The sequence below is a fragment of the Hippopotamus amphibius genome, chromosome 12 (genome assembly GCF_030028045.1).
Source record: "Hippopotamus amphibius kiboko isolate mHipAmp2 chromosome 12, mHipAmp2.hap2, whole genome shotgun sequence".
Lineage (NCBI taxonomy): Eukaryota > Metazoa > Chordata > Mammalia > Artiodactyla > Hippopotamidae > Hippopotamus > Hippopotamus amphibius.
In genome coordinates, this window is record NC_080197.1 from 84837927 (window position 1) to 84850092 (window position 12166).

General features: G+C 48.3%; 1 pseudogene; it reads left to right on the top strand.

Annotated features, from left to right (window-relative positions):
- Positions 1 to 572: 572 nt before the first annotated feature.
- Positions 573 to 7902, top strand: LOC130832504 (keratin, type II cytoskeletal 2 epidermal-like; annotated as a pseudogene).
- Positions 7903 to 12166: the final 4264 nt, after the last annotated feature.

Sequence of the window (12166 nt, forward strand, 5' to 3'; positions counted from 1 at the left end):
TCTCCCCATCACATTCATGCTCTGCAAAATCACTTGTTGAAACCCTTCCTGGCACAGAAGGAAAAGCAAGGGGGACTCTAAGGCTGGTATTGAGGGGGCTCTGGAGTCTCTAAACCTGTTACGTCTTTCAATAGCTGAACTGGGTGGAAAGCTGCCACAGGCTCGAGTGGAAGCTGGCCTCCCTTGGGTTGATCCAGAGCAGGGAGCAGCAGTGTGTGGAAGGTCCTTTTTTCAGATTGAGAAACCCACATCCTGATCTCCTCTTTTGATAATTTTACTAAAATCAAATTGCATGACAGATGCCCAGATAAACAGGAGAAGTTTGTAATCAAAGCAAATTCTGGGATGGAGTTGATTAGTAGATTTTTAGTGACTATCAGCTTGATAATCACTCACCAAGAGTAGCTTCCAGGCAGACCAAACCCATGCATAAGGGGGCTCACACCCATGCACACCAACACCTAGTTGCTGGGTATAAAAGGGGACCCTGACAGTCTCCCAACAGCAGAATCAAGTTTCCCACCTGAACTCTTCTCAGGAAGCTTCGCCTTTCTTCTCTGGGCAAAGGCATCATGAGTTGTCAGATCTCACGCAAATCCCAAGGAAGAGGAGGAGGAGGTGGAGGAGGTGGGCTGTGGTCTCCGGTGGGAGCCAGCGATCAGCCACCAGCTTCTCCTGCTTGAGCCGCCATGGCGGTGGTGGAGGGGGCTTCGGTGGAGGCAGCTGTGGCAGTCGGAGTCTTGCTGGCCTTGGAGGGACCAGGAGCATCTCCACTAGTGCGGCTGGAGGAGGTGGAAATATTGGCTCCTGTGGAGGATTTGGTGGCAGAGGAGGTGGCTTTGCAGGAGGCAGGGGCTCTGGAGGTGGCAGTTTCGGTGGTGGTGGCTTTGATAGAGGCCACTTTGGAAGTGGTGGTGGCTTTGGAGGCTTGGGGGGGTTCTCGGTGGCTTCAGGCCTAGAGGATTCCCTGGTGGAGGCATCCACGAAGTGTCTATCAACAGAGCCTCCTGCAGCCTCTCGACGTGAAAGCTGACCCGGAGATACAGAATGTGAAGTCTCAGAAGCAGGAGCAGATCAAAAGTCTCAACAACAAATTTGCCTCCTTCATCGACAAGTTGAGTCATGAGAAGCTGGCTTTGTCGGAGGCTCAGGATGCCCTACTTCTAGCGCTAACTGAAACACAAATGACAGAGATTCTTTTTTTTTTCCCCGGAGCCATAGGTGCAGTCATACTGGCCTCGGTAATTGGCAGTATCCACGTGGGAAAGATGCAGGCTTCATGGGCTACATCTTCCATAAGAATCTGCAGTTAGGAATTATTTGTGCCTTTGGCTTTATTGTTTCAGCTTAAAAAACCAATACTAATGGAAAATTCTGAAAATCATAAAAAAACTGATGTAGACAAGTAATGGAGTAACAGGTTCAGGCCATGTGACAGCAGGTTTTTAGAAGGGATTGATAAAACGTTTTCTGAGATTATACTTCCTTCCCTAGAAGTTATTGCTCTATTAAATTCTGGGAAGCTGAGCCTGAAATATCTATTTGGAGATGAATGAAATTCCTGCCTTCAAGAGAAACATTCTTAGTTTTGTAACCCATAAAGTTTTTAATTGGTGTCACTTTGGTGTGTGATAGGGTTTTCTCCCATTTCAAGGCAGAGGAACCTGTCTAAGAAATTTACAAAGCTCTTAAAAACCGGACCAAGGAGCCCTGCCCTCTCATGCCCTCATACTCATCACCCTTAGGAGCAGTGCCAGTGAATGCCTGCTTTTAGTGTTTCCCAGAGTTTATGAGACCTTTGCTGAGAATTCAGCTAGGGATTAGGGAGGGAGATGGCCTGGAGTCTTGGGAGCAGCAAACAAAATAGTGGGCAGTGAAGTAGGGGATAGAGTTCTCCGCGTAGCAAGTGCCAGATGTAACATTAGGAGCCTACGAAACTTTTCCAGTGTGGAGGCAGAGAGCTCAGAAGCTCTGCCTGGCGTGATCTGCCGTCCAGCTGCTGAGGAGGATGCCACGTAGTTTTCTCTACCTCCCAAAGCACAACCAGAGCTGACTCTGGCCTGCTGGTGGGAAAGGTGACTCAGAGCTCACATGCTCTCCTTCTGGTCACCGCAGGTGAGGTTCCTGGAGCCGCAGAAGCAGGTGCTGCAGACCAAACAGGAGCTGCTGCAACAAATCGATGTCAGCACCCGTACCACCAACCTGGGTCCCCTCTTCCAGGCATGCATGGCAAACTGCAGAATTATTTTGACACACTTCCTGCAGAAAGAACGTCACAAGATTCAGAGCTGAACAACGTGCAGGATCTTGTCGAGGATTTTAAGAAGTAGGTGGCAGAGTAAACACTAAATGGAGATAAATGTTGATTTGAGCCATCCGATCATTGCCCCAGAAAACCACTCACCCCCCAATTGCATTTGTGGTGATAAAGTGGAGAGAGGCATGTGTATCTTCGCTGATTATTTGTGAGGAAGACATTTAGGGCTTTAGAGATGATGTTTTCGACGTGTTTGAGGGTTAATTTATAGAAAAGCATCCTCGTTTGGGATATCATCATTTCCATTCAGACAAAAGTGTTTAGTATTCCCAGAGAATGGAGTATTTTGGGTGAATCCAGTAGGAAAGGGAAAAGAAAAGAAGGAAACAAACTAGTACTAATCTAACAGCGGTGTCCCTGGGTACCAATAGGTATGAGGATGAAGTCAGCAAGTGCACAGCTGCTGAGAATGATTTTGTGACACTTAAGAAGGTGAGTGAGAGAATGTCATTGCCGGGGTGGGGGTGAGGGTACATGAGAAACCCATTGTGCCCAAGCAGACAGGCTGGAGCACACCTTGAGTGAAAATAGCAATAGCCAGGGAAAGGGGTGAGCCATGTCCATGGCTGGTTCTCTTGGAAATAAAGGTGTCTCTATAGTTCAAGCTTCTGGAAATGCTCTGCAAATTTGCTAGAGCATTTCCCATCAATAACCTACTCAGAGCCTATATTGGATCATGAAAGATGCAAACATAGAAAGCACTTATCTTCTGCTAAGGGGCTGAGGAAGGTATGGGACATCCTTAGACTGCCTGCTTAAAGATGCTGTCCGTTGGGCTGACAAAGGTTTGAGCCTGAAGGCAACAGTGTAGCTTCTCAGCCTGGTTTCTGCAGAGGATTTGGTGTAAAATCCAGGAGAGGTGGGATATATAGATAGGATGGGAGAGTTGAGGACTGTTAAAAGCCACAAAGGCCATTATGCTCTTTGGTGGAAACACACAGCGTCTCAATCAGGAAGGAGAGAATGGTTGACAAAGCTTGGTCCCAATCAGAGCTCTGATGGTCTTGGGGGAGTGTGAGCAGTGATGTGGGTGTGGGGCCCCCAGCAGAGGTGCGCCGTGGACTCCGCTCAGAATGAGGTCCTGTGGTGACGTGGATCATCTGAGGTGCCTGGGATTTTGGAGGGCAGCTAACAGGGACTGGGTGAAGGAGCGGCAGAGAGAGGGCAGGGCAGGGCCCGTACACAGAGTGCTGCAAGGGCGGGGAGGGGCAGGGGGCAGGAGCTTCACCAGAGGCCTTGACCTTCCCTGCAGGACTTGGACAATATCTACATGAACAGGGTGGCGCTGCCGGTCAAAGTGGACTTGCTGAGACAGGACCTGGAGTTCACGAAAATTCTCTTTGACCCAGTAAGGAGGCTGCTCTGGATGGACCCTGGCTTCCTACACTTTCCCCCAAAGGAATTTCTTCCCCATTGGGGAAAATGTGGTGTGGTTGGGGTTTATGGACGGGTGACTTCAATTTGCCTTTGTCCAGGCCACTGGGAACTTCTATAGCGTAGGTCTTGGGGGAGAGGAACTTTCTCCTCTGATGTCACAGGACGTAAAGCTCCCCCAGGACAATCTCCCCTCATTCCAGCTCCCTTTAGGAAGAGACCCACCCCGTTTCCATCCCTATGTCTAATACACTTCAGAGGTCAAAATTTAATATACTTCCCCGTTCTCTGCCCAAGTGCACACACATGACTTCTGCAACAGGAAGTACAATTTAAGGCATTTGCCGTCGACTGGCTTCTTTCTGGGGGGACTTATCAAAACTGCATAAATAGTGAAGGCTATTAATTTGGAGGCTCAGAAATGCAGACCCCTCCCCATAATTCTCAGCACAACCCGGCAGAAGCCGAGAACGGTGGCCCTATCTCTCTAAATCCCACCCAGGGCATGCCTAGTCTGAGAGTCTGTATTTCCCTGACACCGGGGAGGGGACTCCCTCTTCACTGCCTTTGGCTGTGGGCAGGAATGCCATGGCCAGACCTCCCCTGTGTTAGAGGAGCTGTCCCAGCTACAACAGACTATTACCGACACCAGCGTCACCCTGTCCATGGACAACAACTGCATCCTGGACTTGGACAGCATCATCTCTGAGGTCAAAGTCCACCACGAGGATATCACTCAGAGGAGCAAGGTTGAGGCCGAGGAGGTGTACTACAGCAAGGCAAGTTCTGGGCGGGTGGGGTTCCACCGCAGCCAGTAAGGTTATTGGTGGTTTTGTCTAATGGAAATTGGGCATCATTCCCAAGAAAGGGTGTCCACGGAATCCCAAATGCCCTCAATCGAGAATGGCACTGAATCCTTCTGGGGGTGTGAGATGGTCTCCCATCTCCCAAGAATGCAGACATGACATTCAGCTTGGTTGGTCCTCCCTGTCAATATCAGACTTCCTTGGCTCAAGTTGAGCTTTCCCCAAGCGGCAACTGTCCTCCTCTTCCTGTACTTTACGGGGCGCTCCACGTTACCGCTGCAAAGCATGGAGGCAGCCTGAAGGAGGTCAAGAGGGAGATCAGTGAGCTGAACCGTGTGATCCAGAGGCTGCAAGGGGAGATCTCCCAAGTGAAGAAGCAGGTGGGATTCATGCCCTAGGATGGCTGCAGCTCCCCTGGCTGAGTGTGGCTCGGGGTGGGGTGGGGTGGGAGGTTGTGTGCAGGGGGGTGCGCGTGAGAGAGAGAGAGAGAGAGAGAGATCCAGCCTATGATCCCAAACGCCTTGGGCTTAATATAATTAAGACCGTCTTTAGAGCGGTCTACGAGACATTCTCCGGTAGGGATTAGCGCCGGGATAGAACTGCGTTAACTTTTGGATTGCTTACATGGGTGAAATGGAATAATACCATATGAAGCTAGAGGTCACGGCTGGCCGCGGATCGCGGGTGCAGCTTCCCATTTGGTGCAAGCCCTGAGCACAGCCAGCTGTGTGATGCGGGGGCAGTGAGTGTTGCAGGGAGTTGGCCCAGGGTTGGACATTAGCTCTGGAAGAGGTAATGTGGGGCAGAGAACCGACTCCACAAGCAGCAGAAGTTCTGCGAAGTGGTCCACACTGATGTCTTCACCTGCAACTGTAAAGTGGGATAAGGACTCTGGCCTTGGGTTGTGGAGGATCAAAGGTCATTACAGGGAAAGCATAAGGGTCCGGTCAAAGGTGACTTGGGAAGACAGTGGCTCAGAGACAGCAGCAACTAACTCTCGGAAAGTTGTTTGAGGCTTGCATTAACCCTCAGGGGAGCCAAGGCTTCCAGGGCCAGTGATTCTGGCTTCTCACACCCTGCGCATCCCTGCCCCCTCCCTCTCTTCCTCTGCCAAGGCAGACTGCACTCCCTCTACCAACAGATACCTTTTCTCCTTCTCTTCTAGTGTAGGAATGTACAAGACTCCACTGCAGATGCTGGGCAGAGGGGAGAGCACGCCCTCAGAGATGCCAAGAACAAGCTGAATGAGCTGGAGGAGGCCCTGCAAAAAGCCTGGGAGGACCTGGCTCAGCTGCTCCACGACTACCAGGAGCTCATGACCGTCAAGTTGGCCCTGGATGTAGAGATTGCCACCTCCAAGCTGTTGGAGGGTGAGGAGTGCAGGTGAGGGGCCCCGGGAGGACAGAGGGTACCCTGGTCCACCCTTTCTTCTCCTGGAGCCAAGGCTAGAGGCTAAGGCAGAGAAAGCAAAGGGAAGGGCAGGACCTCCTGATGGCTGAGAGCTGATGTCACTATGCTCCCCGAGCAGAGGTTCAGGACACAAGGCAACACTGTAGGGCTGTAGGCTTATCAGTGTGGAGTGACTAACAAGGCAGATTAAATTTTAAATTAAATGAAGCAGGGACTTCCCTAGTGGCACAGTGGTTAAGGGTCCGCCATAGGTTCGATCCCTGGTCCAGGAAGATCCCACATGCCGCGGAGCAACTAACCCCCTGTGCCACAACTACTGAGCCCACATGCCACAACTACTGAAGCCCCCGTGCCTAGAACCCATGCTCCACAACAAGAGAAGCCACCACAATGAGAAGCCTGTGCACTGCAGCAAAGAATAGCCCCCACTCACCACAACTACAGAAAGCCCGCATGCAGCAACAAAGACCCAACGCAGCCAAAAAAAAAAAAAAAAAAAAGGATAACCATAGTAAAAAAAAAAAAACTAAATGAAGCAATAAGTTAATCTTGGTCTTTTCTGAAAGAGAAAACCAATGCTGTGAACACAGATTGGTCCTAGATGGTCTGAAACATCGGTTTCTAGGTCTTCAGGGCATGTGACCTCTTCTCCCTCCACACTGTGACCCAGAATGGGGATGCTGTGGGTTGGAAGGTGCCACCTGGCTGGGGCATGCACACCTGGAGCAGGCACCAGATCTAGCTCTTTGCAGGTTTCTAGAGTGACAAATAGAACATTTGCTAACCTCCCAAGGGAGCCTTTCCTTCCTCCGTGGTCTGAGAACATTGTCAGTGTCCTCAGCATCCCTTGTGATTTAGTCTGGCCAAAGCAACTAGAAGGGAAAAGCCACTCAGGCCACCAGCAAGCCACTATGGCAGAGAGGGAGTGGCGTTGCTTGGGCTGCTGCTCGGTACCCATCTGGAGGCTGGGTCTCCTCTCTCCAGCTTGCAAGACGAAGTGGGAAAGATTTCAGATGAAGTAGGGGAGGATGGGGCTAGAGGGCAGGACAGGGAGGCTGTATAGAGTCCCAGTTCTCTCTGAACTGAATGCTCACAGCGTAGCCTCATTTCTGAATTTCTGGCGTGGCTTGGATTCTGCATATCAGACTCTTCAAGATGGATTTAAATAAAACAATGGGTCTCAAAGTCAGAAGTGAATTTGCTTTTGACAAATTTTATCAGAGCAAGTAATTGAGATGGATTGGGATGCCAGGCTGTGCAGAAACGTGGGGCCTGTCCCCATCTCTGTGATCTGGTAGCTCAGAAGAAAATGGGTTGTGTGAGGCCCCGATGGCTGATTTTTGAGGCAGACCTGCACTTTTGTAGGTGGAAGTTGTAGAACAACAGTGTGCACAGTTCCTAAGTGCTCTGTCAAGAGTTATTTTCCCTCTGTCTCTGGCAGGAGGTCTGGAGACCTCAGCAGCAATGTGACCGGGTGTAAGTAGAGGGTATGGTCCTGTCCTAGGGGGTGGGATGTGGGGCGGAGGCTGCCGAGGCAGTTGGAACAGGGGTGTAACACCATTTCTCTCTCTGCAGCTGTGGCGAGCAGCACCATTTCTTCAAACATGGCATCCAGGCTGGCTTTGGAGGCCATGGCTCTGGAGATAGAGGGTCAAGTTCTGGAGGGGGATACAGCTCCAGAAGCAGCACTTATAGCTCAGGAGGCAGAGGGTCCAGTTCCAGAGGCAGCAGTGGAGGGGCTATAGCTCTGGAGGAGGTTCTAGTTCTGGAGGCAGATATCGTTCTGGAGACAGTTCTAGAGAAGGCCCTAGTTCTGGAGGAGGATACAGTTCTGGAGGCGGCTCTCAAGGAGGATGTGGCTCTGGAGGGGGATATGGCTCTGGAGGTAGCATCGAAGCAGGCTTCAGCTCTGGAGGGGGAGGTTATAGCTCTGAAACAGGTGGTTCTGGCTCAGGTGAAGGTGGCGGTTCCAGTGTGACCTTCTCATTTAGATAATGATGGATTCCAACCCTTGACTCTCCCACTCCAGAATGCAGAAGCCTCTCTCTGTACATCTAATTGACAGCAAGTCAAACCTTGTCATCCACCTCTGATGGCATTGCCAGGGAAAGGGATGCCCACATACAGTTTTTGAAATATTTTCTCTCCAAATCAATTAGCTGGAGCCAGTGACACCCTCTGTCCTCGGGGGAAGAGTCTGCATTGTCCAGGTTTGTGCTTCCAGCCATGCCCCCATTCCCCACCCCTTCTTGTATTGCCAATTTGGTGGTCCTTTTCCCAAAGGGTATTCTGTTGAGGATCCCATCTCAAAGCCTGTGCCTTTCCCCTGGAGGTGCCCCCAGGGAAACATGTTTCTGTGTATATAACCCTCTTCCTGGCTCTGCATCTAAAGTGCTGTTGTCTTGGTGTCTGCACAATAAACGTCATTTGCAATTCATAGCATGTGATGCATGTTTAATGTCAAGCCTTGGCAGAAGCGGGTAGCCAGGAGCTATTACTCATTACTATCTGACTTAAGAGACCAGAGAAAGGAGAGCTTTGGAAATGGTAAAAGGGAGACTTCCTGGAGGAGGAACAGGCCACCCTGAGGCAGTGTGGCCCGGAGAAGCCAAAGGTATTCTCTTCTGGAAGTCTTTAAGAGAAGAGACCAGGAGGTGCTAGCTCTGGAGTCAAGGGATGAGTGTGGTGTTCTCAGAAAGTATTTGCCAGACCTGGGGACTGTGATATTGCTGTTACCAAGTTCAAGCCTGCTCTTCTCACTGCATGACAAGCCAATAAATTGGATTCTGAGGTGTTGAGGCAAGGGATATGACTTTATTCGGAAAGCCAGCAGACCGAGAGGATGGCAGACTAGTGTCTCTGAAAAACCATCTTGTCAGGGTTTGGATGCCAGTTTCTTTTATAGCACAGAGAGTGGGAGGAGATGAGGAAGTAAAGTAAAAAGGCCATAAGTTTTAAAATATCCCCTGGAATGGCCAGCCTCGGAGAGGGTATGTGTTAATTTCTTCTTTCTCGCAGCCATCCACAGATGGACAGAGTCCACATGTTTCTCTGAACAAAGGCACTTTGCTTTAACATTCAGGCAGAGGGGCAGTGTTCCTCAAGGCAGGCCATTATGTATAGACAGTATTCTTTCAGTGAACAAAAGCAATGGGAAGCAAAGGCTAAAGTAAAAGAAACAGATCCAACATGTAGTCAGATTTGGCTCTTCCCTGTTACATTATCAGGTGATCAACAGGGGGGTTTGTGGAAAATTCTTTCCCAGAAAAAGCCCCTCTTCTTAGGCATTTTCCCACAGACTGATCCCCACTCTCCTCCATTTCTGACAAGAGCTCTGATCTGAGTCTCCTTCTCCTTCCGGTGAAACAGCCGAGCCCCCTGAGCTCCCATCCAGGCTGTGGGCAGCTCTGAGCTGCCTTGGAAATCTCTTTCCTCCTCTTCACCACACTTTTTTTCCCCTGTCAACTCAAAGGAGAGTCCATAGACAGTGCCTCCTCCAGGAAGCCCTCTTGAATGGCACGCTTATGCTTCTTTACTTGTTGTGATGGGGGGGAAGGCCTTGCACAGGAGTTGAAAGGTTTCAGTGCTGATCTTCACCTTGGGGGGAATTGTTGTACACTGGACTAGTCATTTTTCCTCTCAAGGCTTGATTTCTGCACCTGGTAAAGGAGATGGAATGAGATCATCTCCACATATCTCTCCAGCTCGGGTGAAAAGAGTCCTGTCTGTGCTGCTAGTTTGGCTAGGCTTGTTTGTGAAGCCTCTCAACCTAATGGGCGATCTGAGACACAGTCAGGAAAGAGGATTAGAGGCACTGTGTGTGGATGGATGTGAGCACCTGAAGCTCTGTGTTGTTCTCACCCTGTTTCATTTTAGTTCAGTGATTGTCTGTTGGACAGTGACTGTGGGCTAGATGCTGTGCTTGGCTATTTTGGGGTGCCAACACTCATAAGAGACTGCATCCTGCAGGGAGCTTACAGTCCAGTTAGGGAATGGATGAGAAATTTACAAATAGCTACTGAGACAAGGCAGCATGTAATCGAGAGCTCTTCTGGGAGTAGAGGTGGTGCGTTAAAATCATCCGGGGAGCTTATTCAAAATGCACATTCCTGATTCCAATATCCCTCTCTGCCCTGAGTTTTCACTAGAGAAGATTGGAGTGGAGCCTGGAAAAATGCGCACGCTTCTAGGTGATTCTGGTGCTGGTGATGCAGAGACCATGCTTTAAAAAGGACCCAGGGAGGCTAAGGGAGCAGACTCTGTTGTGGGTTCAGTTTTTGGCACCTTAAAGTTTAGTAGGCGCACAATAAAAAAATGATGATCAGACGAAAGAATGTGTGACCTTGGACAAGTTATTTAGCAACTCTGAGCCTTGATTTACTTATTTGTAAAGAAGTAACAATAATACTTCCGTCATAGGGTTTCTGGGAATGTTATATATGATAATAAATTGTGAAGGACGATAGATGTTTTATGATTTATGTCCAGAAAATGGAGTAAAGTTTGCTGAGGTGACCAAAGCCTCGGCCCAAAAAATTAACAGACAAAGGGAGGCTGGTAATAGTCACTTCCTCTTGGAGGAAGTCTAAACCATCCAATCAAATAGCAACAAAGTACTTATTTTAACCTCACTAGTAGGCAACCATTTGGGAAAGCATGTGAACCCTGTAGTATTCAGCCAAAGAGGAACCAGGGGAGAGTTTTGCGAAGTAGGGGATAAAATGCTTGCTGTAATCCTCCCAGTGTGCCTGTCCAGCAGACACCTGCTCTTGCAAGACCGATATTAGTCTCGCTTTGCTGTACTCCAGGGTTCCATGTCCTTTCTTTGGTAATTGGACGAGTGGGCTTATTTCTCACATAAATGATAAATGTTTATTATATAGGACCTGTGCCATCATAAGCACACTGTCCTGTAGACCACTTATTGTCACTACCACTACTACCACCACCACCACCACCACCACCACCACCAGTTACCAGAGTTATAAACAGTACTGCGGGACTGGGGAAGGCTTCCTTGAGGAGACAATTTTACATCCAGGCACTGAAGGATATGTGGGATTAATTAAGAAATAAAAGTAGTTTTATATAAACTTTTCCAGAGATAGAAGAGGAAGGGACACTTTTCATCTTGTTTTATGAGGCCAGCATTACCCTGACACCAAAACCAGACAAAGATATTACAAGAAAAGAAAATAAAGACAAAATCCTTCATGAACATAGATTCAAAAATTCTTAACAGGGACTTCCTAGGTGGTGCAGTGGTTAAGAATCCACCTGCCAGTGCAGGGGACACGGGTTTGATCCCTGGTCCAGGAAGATCCCACATGCCACAGAGCAACTAAGGCTGTGTGCCACAACTACTGAGCCCATGTGTTGCAACTACTGAAGCCCGAGTGCCTAGAGCCCATGCTCCACAACAAGAGAAGCCACCGCAGTGAGGAGCCCACACACCACAATGGAGAGTAGCCTCCTACTTCCCGCAACTAGAGAAAGCCTGTGTGCAGCAATGAAGACCCAACACAGCCAAAAAAAAAAAAAAAAAAAAAAATTCTAAACAAAATACAAGCATATTGAATCCAGAAATTATAAAAAGGATAATACATCATGACTAGGTGAGGTTTATCCCAGAAATGAAAGGATGATTCAACACTGATTGAATCAATTAATGTATTTGCTCTATTGGCATATTACAGGTGAAAAAATACATGATCATCTCAACAGATAAAAAGTTTTTGACATAATTCAACATCCATTCATGATTAAAAAATTCTCAGCAAACTAGGGCTAAAGGGAACTACCTAGCCTGATTAAGAACATCTACAAAAACCTACAGCTAACACACTTAAATGATGGAAACCTTAATGCTTTCCCCTTAAGACTGGGAATGGGCAAGTCTATCTACTGTTACTACTCCTATTTGGCATCATACTAGAATTCCTAAACAATGCAGTAATGCAAGAAAAAGAAATAAAAACATACAGATTAACAAGAAGACATAAAACTGACTTTATTCATATGTGATATGATTGTCTGTGTAAAAGAGCCCAAAGATTCTACACAAAAGCTACTAGAACTAATGCATGAGTTTAGCAAGATTACAGGCTACACACTAGCAATAAACAGTTGGAAACTGAAATTAATAAGGCTGTATCATTTACAGTAGCACCAAGAAAGCATAACATACTTTAGATATACAGGTAAAAAAAATGTGTGCATCATCTGTACGCTCAAAACTAAAAATAATGATGAAAACAAC